At 31.6% G+C, this 22345-nt stretch overlaps 1 protein-coding gene across 4 annotated transcripts in view; it reads right to left on the minus strand.

Annotated features, from left to right (window-relative positions):
- LOC131841544 (irregular chiasm C-roughest protein-like) overlaps positions 1–22345 on the minus strand; it is an 87085-nt gene that overhangs the window by 39617 nt on the left and 25123 nt on the right. Inside the window, exon 1 of one of the 4 annotated variants that reach the window (XM_059189859.1) lies at positions 2223–2388. The exons of the other annotated variants lie outside the window; for them this stretch is intronic. The gene's annotated coding sequence lies outside the window, so the exon portion shown is untranslated. Of the gene's footprint in view, positions 1–2222; positions 2389–22345 lie in introns of those variants that run through there. 4 annotated transcript variants of the gene reach the window in all.

A 22345-nucleotide genomic window follows, 5' to 3' on the forward strand; every position in this document is an offset into this window, starting at 1 on the left:
CATAGTTCTCTGTTGAATAATGACAAGCGAATATACTACTAATATTATAGACGAGGATTTTGTGAGGTTGTATAAATAAACAATAATAATAACCCTGAATTAGTCCCAAGTAAGTAGAGCTTGTGTTATGGTTACTAGATAACTGATAGAAATACTAAAATACTTTTTTTTGTAAATCATACATAATGTAGGAAACACTCAGATCAATACAAACAATCGTGTTCATGTTAAGTAATATTTGTTTACTTATCCAGACTTTGTAAAAAGTCTGTGCCTTAAATTCTACGAATGATAAGGAAGTGGCATCTCATCCTTTAATCGAAACACAGCTCAGAGCATGTAGATGACTTTTTATAAAGTCTACCTTGGTATAGTCCTAAACATTTTATTTAAGGTTTGTTCTCCTAATCCATGTAATATTATGATGAATGAATGATGATGATGATAAATGGTAAAGTATGTCTATCTGTCTCTATTTTATTATACGAATAATATGGCCACAGGCTAATTTAAATGATAATTTAACTAAAAAAACAGATGAAGTCGCGAGTAACAGATAGTGTAATATATATTTATAAAAAATTTTAGTATATGACTATATAGAAATGTATGAGAAAATTAATGATATTGCATTCAATTTCATAACTTTAGGCAATATGAGACATGACACATCATGAAAATCATCAATAACACTACATGCATGGAAAATTGTTAATAAAATGTACACTTCCTAATAGTATTAGTAATACTATATGTAAATGTGAGAGTGTGTCTGAATGTATGACTGCTTAAAATGCCTGAACTGAGTGAACACGTCTATGTTCACTCTGTTCAAAATTTCATTAGGATCTGTTCAGTTTCGATCTGTAAAAACAAGCTATGACCAACAGCATTGGAATAGTTCGACAAAAAGCTTGTATCACGAACATCACATGTCAGAAAAAGCCGACGAAGTCGGAACTAGAGTAGTTATCATACAATTACATAAACTATGTGCTGTCTGATAGAAGAAGAAGAGTGAAGCATCTCCTGTAGGTACCTGTTATTTTTTTTTATATTACAACGGTGGCAAACAAGCATACGGCCTATCTGATGATAAATGGTTACCGTAGCCTATGGACGCCTGAAACACCAAATCTGAGACGAGACGACCAGATGAAATTGAATAAAGCTATAAAGTAGGTCTTCGTATGGAAATCGTGGTATTTGGTTCTTTGTCTACTTAGTATGAAACATGGTTAAGATATATAATAAAATATTCAAATAAAATATGCTGTTATCAGTATATTTAAGTATGTAGAACATTAGGTATTGGGTTTTTTATAGATGATAATGGAATGATGCATGCGCCTGCACTAACAATATACCAGTATAGAATAATATGGTAAGCATGAAGTCAGATCAGTTGGCCCATCGTGGGGAAATCAATAGGAATTAACCACGATCGTTTAAGGGGACCGCGTGGCAGTCGATCTGACATGGTCCATTGCAAACAAAGAGGCTGGGGGTATGGGATTATTAGTAATGATTAAAAACAATGGGTGGACAAACAATGTGGATTAATAACCCCATTGCTAGCGATGTACTATATCAGGTTGACCTCCACGTGGTTCCCCTAGAAACCACCGTGATAAATTCCTGATGAGTTTACCACGATGGGCTAACTCACTTGAGCTCATGCTCATTTTATCATCCTCCACTGGTGCCGAGTCAGCATATACCGTGAGCAGAACAATGGGGCTACCATCCCCATTATTAACAATCCTCTGCCCTCTCTACATTAATGGGTTAGCTCAATGAGTGATGGTGTTTCTATAAGTATCTAGCTACGTAATTTTCCTTTATTGTACAGTTTGACTAGGCGTGTGCGCAACGAGAATTATTATCGGCAAATTCCACAAAAACTTTCATCCCATAAACAACTTTAGGGGGTTTCAAATTCTCTTTCATAATAATTGTTAAATATTTAATCTATTATGAAATGTCATTCTTCAATAAGAACTATTGTTTTAGGAGAACTTTTTATCAATTGTTTTTATACTTTTATTATATTCGTGTTCACAAGAAATATTATTAGGAATAAATAATTTCTCGAACTTAATTTGAAACACATGTATGAATTATATAGGACATTTTAACCAAGTGTACGTCAATTTGTTCCATAAATTTTTAATCCAAGTGGAAAAATATTGAAAAATTATTTTACAAAACGAAACACTCACCACAACGCTGTCTAGAGCGAAAAAAAAAAAATCCAGAGAAACTAACACTTGGTAACGTTCTATTCGAAATTCAAACACATTCGGCCATTTTCGAACAATGGCACCGGGTTCGGAGTTTCGAAGTGCGCGGCGCGCGCTTACGCGTCGGTGGACAGCTAACGCACTGGGCGCGTACTGAATTGAGTATCTCTTATTTTTAGAATACGCCCCCTTGTTGAAAATTCTCATATGCTGCCCACTAAAAGAGGGTAACACGTGGTTGTATCCGGTACATGGGAGAACAAGATCAGACTTGTATTTAGTTCTCATGAGAATGAGTCATGATAGGGTAACCAAACGAAATTCGGTGTAATTTCTATCTAATGGTGTATTGGTTAGAAACTGTATGTCAGTGAAGCTTTTTCCCTACTCGATGGTAAGTGCTAATCGCCTATACATCTTACATGAACAGCACCACGATATCATATCACTCATGCCACAGCCTGTAATTTCATGGACTTATCTACGTTCAGCCAAAACCCAAACAACTGAAATAGGTAAGACTGAGGCATACGTTCACGCATACAACTTTGTAAGTACATATACCTCGATTGTGAAAAAAATAAAGATATAATATTTTTGTATGTTTGTTTATAAAGGATAAATAAAAAAAATACTTGACCAATTTTGAACATTCTTTCACCTCTAAATAGCTTCGTTAAAAGCTGTTTTCTACGCAAGCAGCACTATGGGAAAAGACAAATTCATAATTATGATCTTGTTGCAAATTAGTTTACCACCATGATATCATGTATTAGTATTTTATTTATTAAATCACACACTTATCATAAGCAATCTCTTTCATAGAATTTGGACAGAGGCAATAATACCTAAGTGGTACTGTTCAGTTCATAGAATTTGTAATAAAGTTCACTAATTATAAACTGAACAGTCTTTATGAACGGGATTTTGTCTTAATGTTAGAATATATATTAATAAAAAAAATAATAACTGAACTTACTGAACTGAATAGTAAGGAAATAAATATTAATAAAAAAATTTACATCCATAAGCGGCTAAATGTCCTATAAATAAATAATTTTTGATTTGATTTGATAGAAGAAGACATCTTTGTTTTTATCAAAAAAGTTACTTATATATAGAATACATAAATATAGTATGATAGTGTAAACAATAATATCAATCATATTATTCACATTAAAACCATGATTTCCATATATAATCTTTAATTCATAAGAAATAGTTTATGGTTACCATAGATAATTACCACATGGCATGCCTATCGATATCAATTATTATTTATATAACTCTATTACAGTTATATTGTCGCATCATTAAGGACTCAGCATGTGGTTAACTGTTCCTTTATGTGGTTGACTCATCAACAGTGTTTGTTATCAATAACGAAACATTAGTTGTGATTATTTTGCAGTTTTGTTTGTATTAATTACCCAGAGGTTACCCAATAGTCAAACTATGACCATAATTAACATGTATTATAAGTTTGAACATCATTAATGTTTTATTGTCACTATATTTTTATGCGCGTAAGTGCTAGTATAGTAGTATGCGTAATGTTTTTGTTACTTATTTAATCTATATTTTATGCATAATTAAAAAAAATAAATATGCTGCACTCCTTCTTTATGTAAACTAGAAGTATGCAAAATTTCATACCCCTACGTCCGCGTCTATTTTCGTAAAATTATGTACTAAGGTTTTGCTTCACGTATTAATATAATGATTACATACAATAAATAATATATAAATAACTCTAAACAACTAAGAAGAGCACTATTAGACTAAATGACATTAATTAATACCTATGTAAATATAGAAAATCAACATAAAAATGTATAAATACTATATTAAGTCTATACATATAAAATTCATATTTATTTTGTTTGTATCTAAGTACATATTATATTATATATTTTATATAAGTAAATCATCCTCAAAAAGTAAGACAGTGCCTTAAATCGCTAGCAACAAAATAACAGTATTCGTCTGCATGACCACGGCTTATCGAGATTAAGCAGATTATGTTCTCCTCCCAAATATATATGCCGAAATTCACGATGACACGTTAAGGCGTGAAACCGTAAAAAACGAAAAACTCACTTTTGCGTTTATAATATTATTTACAGTACATATTTTTACACTTTTCTGACTTTTCTTTTACGTCTCGCCGCGACTAATTGACATTTTGTCTCATTTCTGAAGCATATTTATAGAATTCTGTTTATTTTTTCCGCCCGCCCATGGGCGGAAGATGTAAAAAGAAGTAAAACCCATCCCGACTCCCTCGTCTCTTTCAGACACGTGTCTGTCTCGCTCTAAGAACAGTAAATTGTCTGGAACTTGACATCATCTTCATGTTTAACCTATTTTAATACAACTTCAAAATAGCAGGTTTTCAATTTAACTGTACAAAATATCTAGTTTGTTATGCTATATCTGACCTTTATAAGTTTCTGCGCGGATTAAGTAATCAAAGCTTTGGTTTTTACGGAGAGACTTTGTACAAAGTCACCTTGTACAAAGGTACCTCAGAATTAATTATTATTTAGCAACTTGGCAATGCTCTTAATTGAAGTATATGGTAGTAAAATTTTTTATTTAGATATAGATTTAATTTGATTATGAAAGCATAATACCTCAGTTCTTACGAATAGCAACGAAAGGAACGCATAGGCATATTTTTTGCATCTGTATTGCATTTTGTTAGCTGACCACTGTAGATGTATTTACTTCTTTTATATATTTATACTAGCTTTTGCCCGCGGCTTCGCTCGCGTTAATTTATCCCCTTAGGGGTGGACATTATAAAAATCCTTTCTTAGCAGATGTCTACGTCATAGTAGCTTTATGCATTCAAAGTCTCAGCCCGATCGGTTTAAAATTGACAAACAAACAATTTCATACAAACTTTCATCCTCTATTTTATCCCTTTGAGGGTAGAATTATACAAAATGCTTTCTTAGCGGATGCCTACGTCATAACATCTATCTGCATGCCAAATTTCAGCCCGATCCATCCAGTGGTTTGGGCTGTGCGTTTATACTCACTATGTCAGTCACCTTTGAGTTATGTATATTTAGATTACTCTACCTTGTGTATATGTCTTTAAGGTCTTTAACGCAAAACAAATGTTTCATCTATCTACCTATCGAAAAGGTTACTACTACCGACACAATATAATTTTGTAATGTCACTTACCATCGGGTGGACTTTTAGTTTGTTTGCCATTACACTTACATAAAAAAAATATAAATTCCGTTAAAATTAGACTCGCGAGACACAAAAGAAAGCTGATTTTGCGTCTCGTCGCAATCAATTGACATTTCTTGAATATCTGAAATATATTTATAGATTTCAGTTTGTTTTACCCGCCCGCCTGTCTTGGCATGGCGAAAAAATGCAAAAAGGATACAGAGATATCCCATCTTCTGTATCTTTCATACATGCAACTGTCTCGCTCTAAGAATGAAATTTACAGTAAGATTTCCTTTCAATATTTATTTATATATAAAACCCATTTTGTACCTTATATTACCTTACCATACCTTACCTCATTATATTACCTTTATATATAGTATATTGTTAACCGACTCCAAAATAGAAGCATCAACGTTTTCTTATTAAAATTATTTTTCGTTTTAAATCACATTTAGGTTTATTTCAGTTTTTTTATTTTTTATATCTTTATTTTCTTACACATACCTTTTAATGTTTTGTTAAAGTATCTATATATTATTACAATATATATTTTTTTACATGTTTTACTATTTTGAAGGCCTAATACTAAACCGCATTAATTACAAAAATACAAATTTTGAATAATCGACTTTATAGATATGATGATTAAAGCCATTTCCCTAAATTAAAACTATTGAGATATTTTTAATTAATATTAAAAATTATATTCATCTTTACATAGTATAAAAAACTAAAAAACGATTTTTTTATACTATGTATATATATCTTATGAATTAAGCAACGGATTTTAATACTTTTATATTTTGGCAATATATAGAGCGAATCAGTAGAAAATTTTATATGTATAACATATACTTATAGTATTACAGTATATAAAAGCCGAAAGGTACCGAAAATTCAAATATTTATAATGCACCCGTGCGAAGTCTGGATGATTGTTATACTATAGTTATCTACGTTCAGAAACAAATGCAATTATTAATGACATGTATGATGTGACATCAGATGTCACTAATATTCCTGTATATCCTATTTAATACATGATTGATTTATGATTTATTATTTAATATGACGTCATGTGTATATGTATAAAATTAAAAGTAGAATCCATAAAATAGAATAAATGTTGATCAATCACGATAATAAAGCTATTATTCTTGTGCTTCATAGTAACTATCGATTATGGTCATCAGATACCTATATATTATAATAATAATCTATGACAATTCACACAGCTCCATCTAATCATAAGCTAACCAAAACTTGTATTTTGGTTTTAAAAAACTGATACAAAAACAATTTTTTATTAAGGCATTCATAATATAAAAGAAAACACCCAAACCAATACGAACACTCATATCAATGCAAAAAATTGTTTGGATTCTACGAGGAACCCGCGACCATCAGAAGTAAAGTATGCTAAAACGCTTGACCACCGAGGCATTCATATATTCAATTTATGCGAGACGTTATAAGTGCTATTTATTGATAGAAAACTATCAAACGCGTTAAAACCATTTCAAGATCCATCTGTAACATTGTTTTCGCGATTGATGTCAAAACATTTCTAAATATATTTATTTTTTTACGAATTATGACCGTAAATAAAACTCAAATTCACGCATGTTTGTCATCTACCTCTTTCTAAAAGACTGGATCGATTTGGATGAAGTTTTGTAACTATACAATGCTTTATAATATGTGCTTCTGTTGAATGTTGAGAGAAGACAGTGAAATTACAAAATATGTTGTTAATTACAATCGTGATGTTGCCGTAAGAATAACACAACCCCATCTCTTCCAGTGGGTGTCGTAGAAAGTGACAAAGAGATTCATCAACGAAAGGATGGACAGCATGGTACTGAATAACTACCACACTGCAATCGCCAACCCGCATGTCCAGCGTGGCGATTAAGGTAATATTACCCTTTGGGGGAGACCTTTGTTCAGCAGTGGACGTCTCCAGGGCTGAAAGACACGTGATGTCCTTGGTACTATCATGTTTATATGCGACAGTTGCCATTTACAAAAATGTGGACCGTTTATTGTAAAAAAAAGTCGAACGTTATTAGCAAACAGGCAAAATATATTTTCCACAGCAGAAATGCAAGACAGAAATGCACGTAGCTCTCTAAAATCCTCGTAAAAACACGTCCTATTTTAATTCCTGACGCATCCGGAAAATTTACCTTGAAAAAAAGGGGTGCCAACGTCTGGGTGTCCTTTATACGTTTTCCCCGCCTCTCGCTAAATTTGTCTGCAGTGCAACTGTGTTTTTTTTCCTCCTAGTCTCGACGGAGCACCACGCTGCGCAAGCGAAAATATACCTTATTGTCAACACTATACGATATAACCCTAATGTTGCGTTCCTAAACTAAAACCGACGTTATTCTAATAATTTTAAAGATCAAATTCTGTTTGCTGTATAACGAGCGTTCTCTTAGCTAGGCTGGCCAAGTTTGGTAAATATTTTTTCGGGAGTTAATAGACAAAAAGTGGAACAAGCAATAACTGCATTCTAAAAAATAGGTTTAAATATTTTTTTAACCCTAATTAACCCATATTTCAGTTTTTAGGCTCCTTGAGTAGCTTCTACTTACTTCGCACGTCCAACTGACCATACTACACACACATGTTACGACAGGAGCACGAGTAGTAACAAAATATCGAAATATGAATAAAAGTATTTCTCACTTTTTTAATAGGTAGTTGTGAACCTTTTACTTTCAAATCGACAGTAATTTAGAGATTATAGTAGTTACCAATAGTTTGGGCTTTTTTTTTTCGGACTACTCTAATGTTGTTGGCCGAGCTGGCCTTTACAGCTTCACCGGACGTTAGGGGGCGAGTGCAGATGGCACAAACCCGCGGAAGGACTTATAGAGAGGCTGAAGGCCAACTCCTGCCTGACGGATACGACTTTAGTCTGAGGGCACCACTAGGGGTTCGAACCTCGGCTCAGGCCGTCGTAATTTCGATCCCCGTTTGAATTGGACGGGGGCTCGATAGTTTGGGCTGTGCGTTGATAGATCACTATGTCAGTCACCTTTGAGTTATATATATTTAGATTAAACTTTAACATTTTGGAAATCGTGATAATTCGCGTGCCGCAAGTCCTTTCATGTATTGCAAGTCGGCACATCCTTATTAAATTGTAAAAGTTGGTAATCCTACTAGTAGCGAAGGCACATGTTTTAGTTATCCATTTGGATGCAATTTGGTTTAAGCGTTTAATTCAGTTACAGCGAGATTTACTGGCTATTTTTGATAGCCCCAGTGCTCAGCGATCCGTTTATATTTATTGCACACTCAATAATTATTGTGTAAACAAGAATGTATTGTATGCATTCCTAAAATTAACATGCGTAAACATAATTAATGTATACATAGTAAGGTATTTTTCAATTGAAATATATCTAATATATAAAATCTCGTGTCTCGAAGTCAAACTCCTCTGCGTTTCTCTAAGTAGATCTAAGAATTGGTCAACATTTATTTTTATACCCATTAATAATGAGGTTGACTCTCCCCTAAATATTTTTTTGTATTATTTTAATTATTTAATTGTAAAAAAAACTGATTACAACAGAGCTTTAAGTATTAGTATACTTTAAGTTTAAGTTTTTAAATTAGTTAGTTAATATTAAACGATATATCATTTATCGGTAAACTTAATCAATTTAACAAACATTATACAATATACTAAATAATCCGTACGGTAATGACAATAAATTTAAGTCTATCAAATGACAATTTAGATATTTCAGTCGACATCAAAGCGTAACTTAACTTGCAGAAGCGGTTTAATTAATAACTTCAAAACGAGTTAAGTATGTAGAAATTAAACATAATTGATTATAATTTAGACGTATCTATTTTTAAACGTACATTTTCAGATTGGAAGCTGTGAATAACTTGAATGTAACTTGATACTTTAACTTAGATTTCTTTACGCTGATAATGTGACAACGAGAGTAGATTAATTAAAACTAATTGGATGGTGAAACATGTATAATTTATAAGGCTTTTTACATTTCCAAGAATAATGATATATTACTGATTTTTCTGTATCCATCTTGCAATCTGTTAAACAATTAAGCACGGTGGTCTAGCGGTTAACATAGCACCTTACTACGATCGTGTGTTCGATTCCTCGCACGATGCCAACATTTGTATTCATAAGTATGATTATTTGCTATGTACGTGTTTTATATGTATAATATATAATGTGTTTATAAAATTTATGATTTTAATATTTTTATTACTTGTCTAAATACCTACATTAGCCTTGCTTATCTTGAGAAATACGGTATACGCTGACTTGGCATCAGTCTAGGATGATACGATGTTTTTTTTTATTCATGATAGTGGAATGCTCCTCCCGCATACGCTAACGGTTTATACTAGCGGGGCACCAGTGGGGGATGATAAGATTGAGCATGAGGCCAGATCCAGGCCAGGCCTTAGCCGATCGTGGCAAATTCGTCAGAAATTTATCACGATGGTTTCCAGGAAAAACCACGTGGAAGTCAACCTATCATGGTACATTGCTAGCAATGGGGGGTCGTCATTCCTTATTACGAACAATTCCTTCCCCTAGTTGAAAATTAAGTTAGGTCAATTACCTTATTGTGGTTATTTTACCAGAAATAAAAAAAAATACAATTTCCAGGGATTTTAATCCCTGGATTACGTAGAGATGAACCTGAGATAACAATAGGGTTATTAGTCCCCATTACTTGCTATCCCCTCCCCTACTATTTTAAAGATAGATAGATAGATAGATAAAAAGCTTTATTTTTAAATTTTACATATTATTATTCTACTATCCTGCAAAACTCCTGTCGGGGTTTGTCTGCATGCATGTAGTTCTCTCTTATCTACTTACAATAGGTACATGCTTATATATTATTTTAGACAGTACTTTAACGTACACATAAAATACAGTATTCCGTTTTACAATATTTAAGTATTAAATACTATTAAATAAGGACAAGATTTTTTTTTGTTTATTAAGTTTCTAGGTTATATGTTTTCAATAACTCAAATCATAACCCTATAAGTTGACTTAATCTTATACCGTTAACTGTATTACCATCGGCATCGTTCGGTAAGATTTAACGGACTAATTAAACTGCTATTACACGAATAGAAAAGAACCAAGCGGTCTTACGCTGTATTAACTCTATATGCAATTAGTTAGCTTGACAACACACAAACTTGTCCTCTATCTAAATCAGATACATTAATAAGATTAAAGCGAGTATTAATTTGATTTCAAATCTGATTTAAGTTAAAACCTAATAACCAGGATTAATAGATGTTAGATCAAAGATTAAATATCTCATGTTAGGTTTATTTGTTAAAAATACTTATAAACAAATAATTATCTATGTATATCTTAAAATACTCGAAACGTCGAGAGAGGTTAAATAACTTTATTTACCATAAAATTTTTCGTTAAGACACGATTAACAATATATCTATATAGATATAATATTTATTCAAATTAACTTAATATGAATAATTTAATATATAAAAACTTAATAATAAGCATTTTTGAATAGTAATTTTTTTTATTCTACCCCTCATTCGGAACTCAGACTCCTCACAAGATGAATGAGCAAGAAATCTGCGTGTTGCTCACCTGCCATCATCTACTCTCCTGATATAACATTTCTGTATTAGTCGCCAAAATGTGCGTTCTACTGAATATATAAAGAACTGTGTTATGAAGAATGGTTTGAAATGAATTGGTGCCCACGACTACCTTTTACCATCTTACTACTCGCCATCGACAGGAAATTCATCCCCACACGCTGGAACCTAAGTGCTCTCGGACACTGCGATTTCAGAGGAACTTCCTCCCTCGTACACTTAAATTGTGGAATGAACTACCTGCTGAGGTTTTCTCGAGATACTACAGCATGGGGTTTTTCAAGAGAGGTATATTAAGATGGCAACGCGCACGTGACAACCCTGGTGATTCTGTCGTCCATAGGCTTCGGTAACCGTTTACCATCAGATGGGCCGTATGTTTGTTTGCCACCTAGGTAGTATAAAAAAACTCGATTGATAAACTGACTGAATTGTCCTATTACACAATAGGAAAATCAATCAGTTTATTCAAGTATATTTTTTAGTAATGTAAGTTTAATTAAAATTATGCATGATAATCTGAAATATATATCATGACATGTTATACTTGAATTATTTATGACCACACGTTGAGTATAATTATCAAGTAGCTACACGGTAATGTGTTAGCATCTGTCTGTACGTCTGCGAACTCAGTGCGGTACCTAATTGCTACCGATTTGTCTTGGGTGCGTCATACTGCGATGTTAATGTTCTTAGGAGCTGTATTTGTATCATTTTACTATAATTATTTAACTAGCTACAGAACGTGGCTCTAATTGAGTTCGAAACTATTTGACCAACAAAAATTCGAATTAATTAAAATTTTCCTTAACTGATATAAACACTTTAAATATTTAATTTTGTAAATAAATATATTATATGTATATATTGGAAACGGTCTGACCAATTCAGTCATCCTTATGAATACAAATGATCGAACCGTACGGGGAATCGAACCCGCGACCATCGGTAGTAAGACAGTGTGCTAATCACTACACCACCATCGCGTCATCATAAAACAGACTACTATTTTCACAGGTTAAAATAAGAATATATAAAAACGGCAATCATAATTTTTCAAGACATTTTACAAAACTTTATAATACTATGATGTGCAAATTGCAGGGTAATTTTCTGTGTTACACTGTCAAGTATTTGCAATGCGACATGCGAAGTTTACAGTGCGATAGCAAATAAGCGGTGCTTATACTGTATTGGTACAAGTTGTAAACCATCTGAGGCAAAAAGCAAGACGACGTTAATAAATTAACATCTTGACGGTACACACAGCGCCATCTAGTTCAAATTTGCAAAGCTACATAACACGATCTCAGAAAAAGGCGTAACAATTTTGTTGTTATTTAAAATTTTCAACAATATTGTAAATGGGGTATTATGTAGTGTTAAATATCCCACTTTTAATATTGTCTCATTATTATAGCAGTTTGGATTTGTTCCGTTGCTTTTAAAAAGGTGAAATAACTTTGGCGCCAAAATGTAAAAAAAAGACAAAATAATATAGAGACCATAAGCGAACTATAGGAAAAGTATATATATATTGTCATATTTATTGAAATATACTGAAATACAGTTTTAAAGGTTTTGTTTTAAGTGATATAATGGTTGGAAGTGCCTACAGTACAAGTATTTAAGGGTTCAAAATAAAGAAGTATATTGGTTGCAATTTTTCATTGAAATTATAGAAAATACCCTATTAAACATTTGGTCCAAAATCGAGCCGGATTTAAATTCAGTTTGGTTTAGTTTAGTGTAAATTGATTACTATATAACCTGACTAAACTAAGAAACAGAAGGTTTTTGCTGGACAATTCCATAGTACAACAACGAGTAGCATCAGTGGCGTCACTTCATGGTACCTATAGTGCGTTGTTTTCGTGACATCAGTGGTCAAGCTAGTTGTAGACGTAGGCGCTGTTCGGAGTAATTTCGATACATGTCGTTATCAAGAAGCAGAGACATAATATTGCTGTGATATCTGATTATCAATAAGTGAGTGAAGTGGAAACTGTGAGTACATTCCATAAATTATTAATTGTAGGCGAAATTTATTAATTGAAGAGAACAATAGTCAATGAAGATACAATTAAATTATAACTTTATTATCTATATGGTGGCAAGAATGATGAACTGCAACAATCTTTCAATAAAGTATTGACTTTGATAGTTGTGAAACAAGGATTTGGAAAATTTATAAATAGACAAAAATGATTAATATCGTACAGTGTTAGGATAAGATACACTTATATTTATATTTGTAAAGTGATTTTATATTTTATTAGTCTGAGACCTGTATGTTTAAACTATAATTTCGTTTAATTTAAATTTACTCTGTAGTTTATGTTTGTAGTTTAATTTACTTAATAGGTTCTTATTACGTTGAAATAACAGAGCAATATATATACCTATATATATTACAGATTTTGAATTTAATTAATATAAATTGTAAATTGACAAGACAGCAATTATAATTGAATAGATTCTTATATATTAATATTTTTTATGTAATTAGCGTTTGTAAAATGGATTCATTAATTAATGTTCAAAATGATCTATACACACGAATTTGTAAGGCTTGGACTAACTTTAAAAAATCGCCTAAAAGCCGTATTACAATGGAATATATAGAGAGTAAACTAGAAGTAATAGAAGAGTTATGGTCTGAATTTAAAGCGGGTCATAAAGAGCTTCTTAAAGTAGCAGATCCAGATAAATTGAATATTCATATTTATGTTACTGATGAAATATATGATAAGGCCGAAGAAGTGTATATAGATCATAAATGTGAGTTGACAAAACTGTTAAAAGGTTTTATACCAGAGAGGTCGGGTAATGAAACTATTTTCATTAGTAATGATGATACAAGTGCTAAGCCAAGCTATGTCAGGCTCCCAAAGGTTAATATACCTATTTTTACAGGAAAGTACAGCGAATGGATTACTTTTCGTGATTTATTTCTGTCTATGATTCATAATAACTCATCTTTAGATAAAGTGCAGAAATTGCATTACCTTAAGGGATATTTGACAGGCGAGGCAGAGCAATTAGTAAGACACATTTCTGTATCTGAAACGAATTATGACATATGTTGGAGGCAACTTGAGGAGAGGTATAACAATAGAAAATATTTATCTCACTGTATACTGACAAGGCTTTTAGGTCAAACAAATGCTGTTACTGAAACGGCAGGTTTTCTTAAAGAATTATTAGATACTTCGACTGAATGTTTGAATTCTTTGGTAAATATTGGAGTAAATATTTCATCCTGGGATATAATATTAATTCATATACTCACGTTAAAATTAGACCCTGAATCACGAAAGCAGTGGGAATTAAATATTAGTACTAACAATAGTTTAAACATTTTACCCACATTTCAACAGTTTAAAGAGTTTCTTACCTGTCGCTACAGAGCTCTCGAGTTTACAGAATCTAGCTTCAGTAACAGACGGAGAGATGGAAATTTAGTACAAAACCCTGTTAGACCTAGATTACTAAATGCAAATGTATTTGAAGTAGCGTGTGAATATTGTTCCGGTAACCATAAGTTATGTTTCTGTAAGGACTTTATTTCAGAAAGTTATAAAAATAGACACGAGTTTGTTGTAAATAATCGTATTTGTTCCAATTGCTTGGGAAGCAATCATTCTGTGAGATTCTGTCAAAAACCTATTAATTGTAGAGTATGTCAAAAAAGACATCACTCACTTCTACATCCACCAAATTTGACCTCTGAAACTAGCCATCAAAATGACTCAGTACATAATATCGGTGAAGTCCCAATATCTAACAACCAAGTCGAGACCCCAATAGATTCTGTAGTATCGTGTTTGAGTACTAGCGCAGAAAATCAAGTTCTTTTAACAACAGCTCTAGTGAGAGTCAAATCGGGATCAGGTCAATATCAGGTTTTTCGAGCAATTATAGATCAAGGTTCACAAGCCTCTTTCATTTCAGAAACTGCATTTCAAAGATTAGGTTTAAAAAGTTCAAATGCAAAGACTATAATATCTGGGCTTGGTGGTTACTATGGTTCGGTAGCTTCAAAAGGGAAAATATTATTGGAAATTCAGTCAATGTTTGATTCAACTTTTAGCACTAATGTTACAACACATATCTTAAAACAGATTACATCTTACATGTCAGCTAAACAGATACCTAAGATAGATTGGATTAATTCAGCTAACGTTACTCTGGCTGATCCACAATACAATGTTCCAAATAAAATTGACATGTTATTAGGAGCAGAAGTCTATAGCCAGATTTTACAAGAGGGTATAATAAGAGGTCCACGTGGTTCTCCTGTAGCACAATGCACCTCTTTAGGGTGGGTTTTGTCTGGACCTGTTCAATGTATAAATTCTAAAAATAATATAGTGGTTTTGCGTAGTAATATAGAAAAAGATGATAATATACTACAAGGTTATCGGGAAGTAGAATCAAATAGTATATATAATTTAAGAACTCCAAAAGATCAACAAAAATGTATGCGGTTGACCAACAATAAAAAATATATTAAAAGTAGACATAATGTCAAGTCCATGTTTCATACTAAAATATTTTATAATACGAAAAACAGAGTTTAATAGAACTAATGAGTATAAAAGAGACAATATAAAAATAAATGAAAGATTATCAAAGCATCGAAAAGTAAGCAGAACAAATTAATTGAAAGATTAAAATAAGAGATAATATAGAAAATATAAATTAGTATGGATAATGTAAAAATAGTGGAAGTAGGAAGTATTATCTGGTGTAGATGTTTCAATACATTTTAATACTCAGTGAAATTATCTTCGAGCATAAACTAATGATAATGAATATAATTCTAATATTTGATTCAGATAACATATACAAAAATAATATATGATTTACTTACTGAAATAATATTTATTCATTATAATATGTTATATTGTACGAATTTTGTACTGTACATGAGAACATTCATGGTTTAACTGTAAAGAATTGTATGGATTTTGTAATATATTTCTCAACACTTTGACAGTGGTTGTTATAGAACTTTGAGTGTCTATTATGATTTTTTGAGCGCACATTTTATTAATTGGTAGCTAAAACTAGGCTGAAAACCAGAATACTATACATATATTGAAATATGTATTGAATATACTACAAATTACAATTAGACTAGATGTGATAATTGCAATAATCATATTATTGACAGACCTAAGGCACATGTGTATCTCAACTAGTTTAGTAAAATAATTCAACTCTAAAAAAATGGGTTTTTTGCCAGAATAGCACAGTTATATCCTTGTGCCATGTAACTTTGGTGTATAGACTATCTTAAAACATTTATGTCATGTTGAAATTCTGTATACTGTCCATTGTTTGACGTGAGTTTGGGCAATTCTTCTTATTAATTCTTATTTATGTTAGTGTATTTAGTTCAAGAATGAAATAGATTTAATAATGTACATCAGTTTTGAGTTTGCTTCGATTTTTGTATTTCATTATTATATATTTGATTTAGTTGCTTCACGGTGGGCGGATTTGAAATAAAGGACATGTAGTCCTTGGTGGGCGGAATGTTAAATATCCCACTTTTAATATTGTCTCATTATTATAGCAGTTTGGATTTGTTCCGTTGCTTTTAAAAAGGTGAAATAACTTTGGCGCCAAAATGTAAAAAAAAAGACAAAATAATATAGAGACCATAAGCGAACTATAGGAAAAGTATATATATATTGTCATATTTATTGAAATATACTGAAATACAGTTTTAAAGGTTTTGTTTTAAGTGATATAATGGTTGGAAGTGCCTACAGTACAAGTATTTAAGGGTTCAAAATAAAGAAGTATATTGGTTGCAATTTTTCATTGAAATTATAGAAAATACCCTATTAAACATGTAGTATCTTATTTCGTATAACATTGCCTAATTATACAAGTTGCTTAGGCCGAGACACTAAGCGTCCACCCTCCCTGAACAATTATTTGATTATTCTGCCCTTCTATTCTTCTTCACTTAGTTGAAAGTTGTAGGTAACTCTATATAAACTCACCGGTTTCTCTAAAATAATGTCAGTTGGGAAGTTGACAGCTTCTAGGTTTGCTTAAATTTTTAAATAAAAGTATTTATCTGAAGAAGCAAGAAATACATAAAAATAAAAATACAGAAGTTATATCAAAGAATTGTCTTTGGTATCATTTCTGTATTTTAATGTCTACGTTTAAAAAACGCAGGAGCTGTTAACTTCCGAACTGTCACTATTTTAGAGTTGTATGGGCTTAAACTCTTTGCCTTTCCTGTAAGGATAAATAAAACAAAAACAATATGGAAGCATCCTTGTTTCTCTAAATAACACGAAGACAGAATGCGGAAATTTTTTATACTATATGATTATATATGGAATGTCTCGGACTATGCGTCTCGTATAATTTCAATAGAACTTAATAATAATAATCGTTTATTCAGCACAATATAATGCAGAGTGAGAAATATAGAAGAATTTAAAAGCTAATAAATACTCAGCTGGTGCAGCAACGTGTTCATCCAGCGCTGATTTTCAGTGGAGAACCACTCCAATAAAAAAAATAACATTCTTGATATGTTTTACTTTAAATATATAAAATGTAATATGTATGTAATGGATAAAATAGATCAATCGAAGGACAATATATAGCAATAAAATTTCGTAAATGTGTTAAATATAAGACTTAATTGTGTAATATAATATAAATTGAATACATGCAATGCAGTATTATACATATACTTCACTTATTTGCCACGTTTAAGAGTTTAAAACATTGTTTTAAAGATAAAACTGACTGAATAGTATTTAGTATCGGGGGAGGTAAATTGTTCTAGCAGCACTTCACTTCAGGTAAAGTTGTTTAATTTTACAATTATATGAATAGCACTGTGTGACCCCCGTACACCATTTATTGAGGGGTTTGTGTTACCTCCCATTCATACAACTTACAAAGTAAATTGCATGGAGGCAGTAATAAGTGAGACTTCATGCAGTTTACCTCCATCTTCGTCTATATTTTCGTAATCTTAGACTTTATGAAAGCATACTCTGTGGGGAATCCATAAAGTTTACCTCGGTCGACTATTTATAATAAAGAATTCAAGGAATTATATACCTACTCGGAGCCACTATTTACGGTTCATTTTAAAAATAATAACCGCACATTAGTGTCATAAAGTAACTACCATACCGGTGAATACAAAAGTATTTCTACGTAAAAACTGTAGATTATTCAAATGTAGTCTAGCTTTTGTGCACTATTGTCGTTTCACATTAAAGAAGCGAAAACTTCCGCACGTGGTTTACATAATATCGTTATATTCTCAACTATAAATAGTACACTTACATATCTTGTTATAAAATCATTATCTATGTAGTTATTCATACATGCAAAACTTTAAATAGACGAGTAAAAATAATCATCATTGCCTAACTTTTATCCCATTATTTGAGTCAGTGCAGTATGTTATCAGTTTTCACTAATCCCTATCGGCCGTCATATCGAACGGTCTCGGTGGTCTAGCGGTTAAGCACTTTCTTCCGATGGTCGCAGATTCGATTCCTGGCACGGTACAAACATTTGTATTCATGAGTTTAATTTTTTGTATCGGTCTAGGTCTTTTCTATGCATATTATGAATGTATTTCCAACAAATAATATATCTAAGTATTTACATAAGTTTTCTAGTATCCATAACTCAAGCTCTGCTTTCTGTGGGATTAGCGCAGTGTTAATTATATGTACAGGGTAAAAACTATACCGTCATTATTTGTATGTAATAACGGGCCGAGCTGAGCCTACGACTAGACTATTAAAATATTTGATATATATAATATATAAATATTTTATTAATAAATATACTGGTAGAGAATGCCATATGGCATTAAACTTGCCAAATTGTACAATTTTTAAATGCAATAATAGAATAAATAAAAAAAGAAATTATTTTTGTGAAGACAACAGTATAGTGCAAACCGGCTGCTTCAGTACAGCGGCGTGTTATTAGAACATTGACCCTATGCTCTACCGCGAATATAATAATCACAAATATATAAAATGGCATGCACTCAAACTTTCTGCTGCGTGCTGCTTCACCGACAACGACAATGTACCTGTCCCGTTTTACGCCACTAAGGAGCAGGACATTGTCGATTATATCCGTACCAAGAGTAACCTTACCGACTTGCTGCCCACCTTCATGAAAGAGGACTACTGGCCGAAAGGTGTGGTGTATCGGCGCTACCGTGGCAGATTGCCGTCTTCAGTGCCGTGATCACACAGACAATATAGTTGTATTGGTTTTTATTATATTATATGTATGTTAGTCTATAAGGTATTTATAATATGGGCCTAGTTGCCTGAAATAAATGATTAAATAAATAAATAAATAAATAGTAAGTTTCGATTATTAGACATCTATGCTCTATAATATAATAATCACATATATAAAATATGAAACGGCTTGACCGATTTTTATAAAACGTTATATGCATATTCAATCATGCACATTCTAACATTACTTTTTTTTATTTTTTGACAATTTATTTTTTTAAATATGGCATTAAAAATATATACAACCCTAAATTGTCACTCGTCTACCAACTACCCCTATTTTTTAATAGCGATATTAATACTTTAATTTATATGGCAAAACAATGTTTGCGGGGTCAGCTAATTATAATCTATATTATTATTACCATAAATATGTTACTTTTCTCTAGTATTAAGTGGTTTCATTCCAATATAGTTTGTATCACCACTGCATAAATTACGTTATCTATACCGACAATTTGTTAACACGTCGCTCGATATTTATCGATACTGAATCGATATTAACGTATTCCGAATAGGGAGATCAGATTACTCAGATAGTTATAGTTTACGGTTTCCGATCATTTTTTGTGGTAACGTAACCTGAAATGTTTTATTGATTGATATGTGGGAAAATATTTTGACAGCGTAATTTAAAAACAACGTATGCCATCTTGAAACAGTTTTTTTTTATTAATACGTATACAATAAACAAAAAAAAAAACCGATTTCATTTTTTAATAATATAAGGTATATATATAAAGTGATATCTTTTATATAGACTGCCTCGGTAGTCCAGTGACTTGGCGTACCGCCTGACCTACGATGATCGCGGGTTCGATTCCACGCTCTGTACAAATATTTGCATTCATGTATATGATTGTTTGTATTGGTCTGGGTGTATTTTATGTTAATATGTATGCATTAAAAAAATGTTTCTATGTTTTTATATCAATTGTCTTGGACTAGATGGCGCTGTGTGAATCGACAGTGGTTATATTATTATATAATATTTAATTTTACATAGAAAACTAGATAAATAGATAAGTTCAAATTATAATTACAAAAATAAAACATTTAAGAAGTATGTAATATAATAATAAAAATACACATAATACATAAAATATTTTAAAATTAATTATATAGATTATATAATATATATTGTTCTTTTAAAATAAAAAAAAAACATAAAACACCCATAACAATACCAATATAAACAGTCATATATATACAAATTTTGAAATAAGTTCGAACTGGTAACCATCTGATGTAAGACATTGTGACAATTCACCAAAACTACGAACACAACTAACTTCATTTCCAAAAAGATGCCGAAACTATTCAAAATGAACTATTAACAACTGTTAAGTATTCGATGTTTGACCCGGAATTTCTATTATTTCACCGAAAACCCGTTAAGTGATTCTATCGTAATATCTTTGCTCATAAACAACCAAACAAAACATATAAAAACTAAACTTTATTACGATTTAAATCAGTTCAGTTTCTCATAATAATCAACGCCGTTTTGAAGACGGGCGATGACATACGGACGGAAGGACCGAGGGTAAATGTACGGAAACAGAAATAGGATAGGATATCCTCTGTTTCTATGTAAATGTTCATTTGTAAGGTTGAATATGAAAGCTTATTGTTTGCTTTTGTAATATTAGTCTAGTTATGAGATTATGTATGAAGTTTTCGAAGAATTAGAGCACGAACAAATTGTATTTTATTCACTGGACATAATATTTATAATCGTTTAACACGGTCATGACTATATTATGTAAAAATATGATTTGCAATCCACCATCCCGACTGTTATCCCAGATGACATAGGCAGAGGTAGAGTGTCAATGTTGTGATGAACGCACGAGTTGACATTTATTTATTTTAGGAAGATTAACAGTGTAATTTTACATGTTACTGATCATATTGAATTGCCCTATGCCAATTAATAATTTTCACTAATAGTAAATGCCCAAATTTAGCTAGGTACATTTTAAATCCAACCTGGAAGGGGGTGAAGCCTATGGCCGTATCTCAGATTTTTGATTTTTCAGATTTTTGATTTGCTATCGTAGTTATAGTTTCCTTCACCGGTAAGTTAGTCAAATATAAACTGATGCACCTAATTTTTTTATTATTTTATTAGTGTTAGCCAGAATTGAACTCACGACCAAGAAACGACGAAGGTATATTTCAGGATATTAAACATATAAGCCCCCATAAGAGGCTCCCTCCGTCTCAAAGATTTAATAAAATTTATATTTAGGTGATCAGCATTAGCATATTTAAAAAAATGCTCTGTATAAATTTTTTCTATATATTTTGAACATAGATCAATACTGATACCTAGAAATTCTATGAAGGTACATTATTATAAGATGAATAACTAGTTGCTCGGTCATTATAATTATTTTAATTCACAACTATCTTAATTCTCTTAAGAAATATGTTATTAATTAAACCTATGATAATTTTTAGAGTCGTTTATTGTTGTACACAATATCTTCGCTAATTTACTTGCATGATTCTTGTGCTTTCTTTATATAAATAATCATAGGTCATAGTCAGAAATTATTTATCAATGCAATAAAAGACAGTCGAAATAACTGACTTCAAGCATTGTTAAGATTCAATCGAGTATCGTTCAATATCATTTTAGAATAGGATCAGATACTTACGAGTAATCTGACAATTCATTGATGTAACTCGTCTAATGAGTAATATAAGTAGAAGCTTAATTTATCTAAGCTACGATTACTGCTTTCATCAATCGAGCCGCTCCCATGATTAGTTTCTCACAGTATTGTTAGGTGGGGGTTTTCCCACAAATTTAGGGGGTTTTGTAGTGATAAGGGATCTATGAACATATTAGTATTGACACGTTTACCTAAGTTAAGTAAATATCAATAGCATGCGTTTTCCCATTACTGC

This window comes from Achroia grisella, unplaced genomic scaffold, assembly GCF_030625045.1.
Source record: "Achroia grisella isolate CSIRO2021 unplaced genomic scaffold, CSIRO_AGI_Agris_v1 utg1847, whole genome shotgun sequence".
Classification (NCBI taxonomy): Eukaryota; Metazoa; Arthropoda; class Insecta; order Lepidoptera; family Pyralidae; genus Achroia; species Achroia grisella.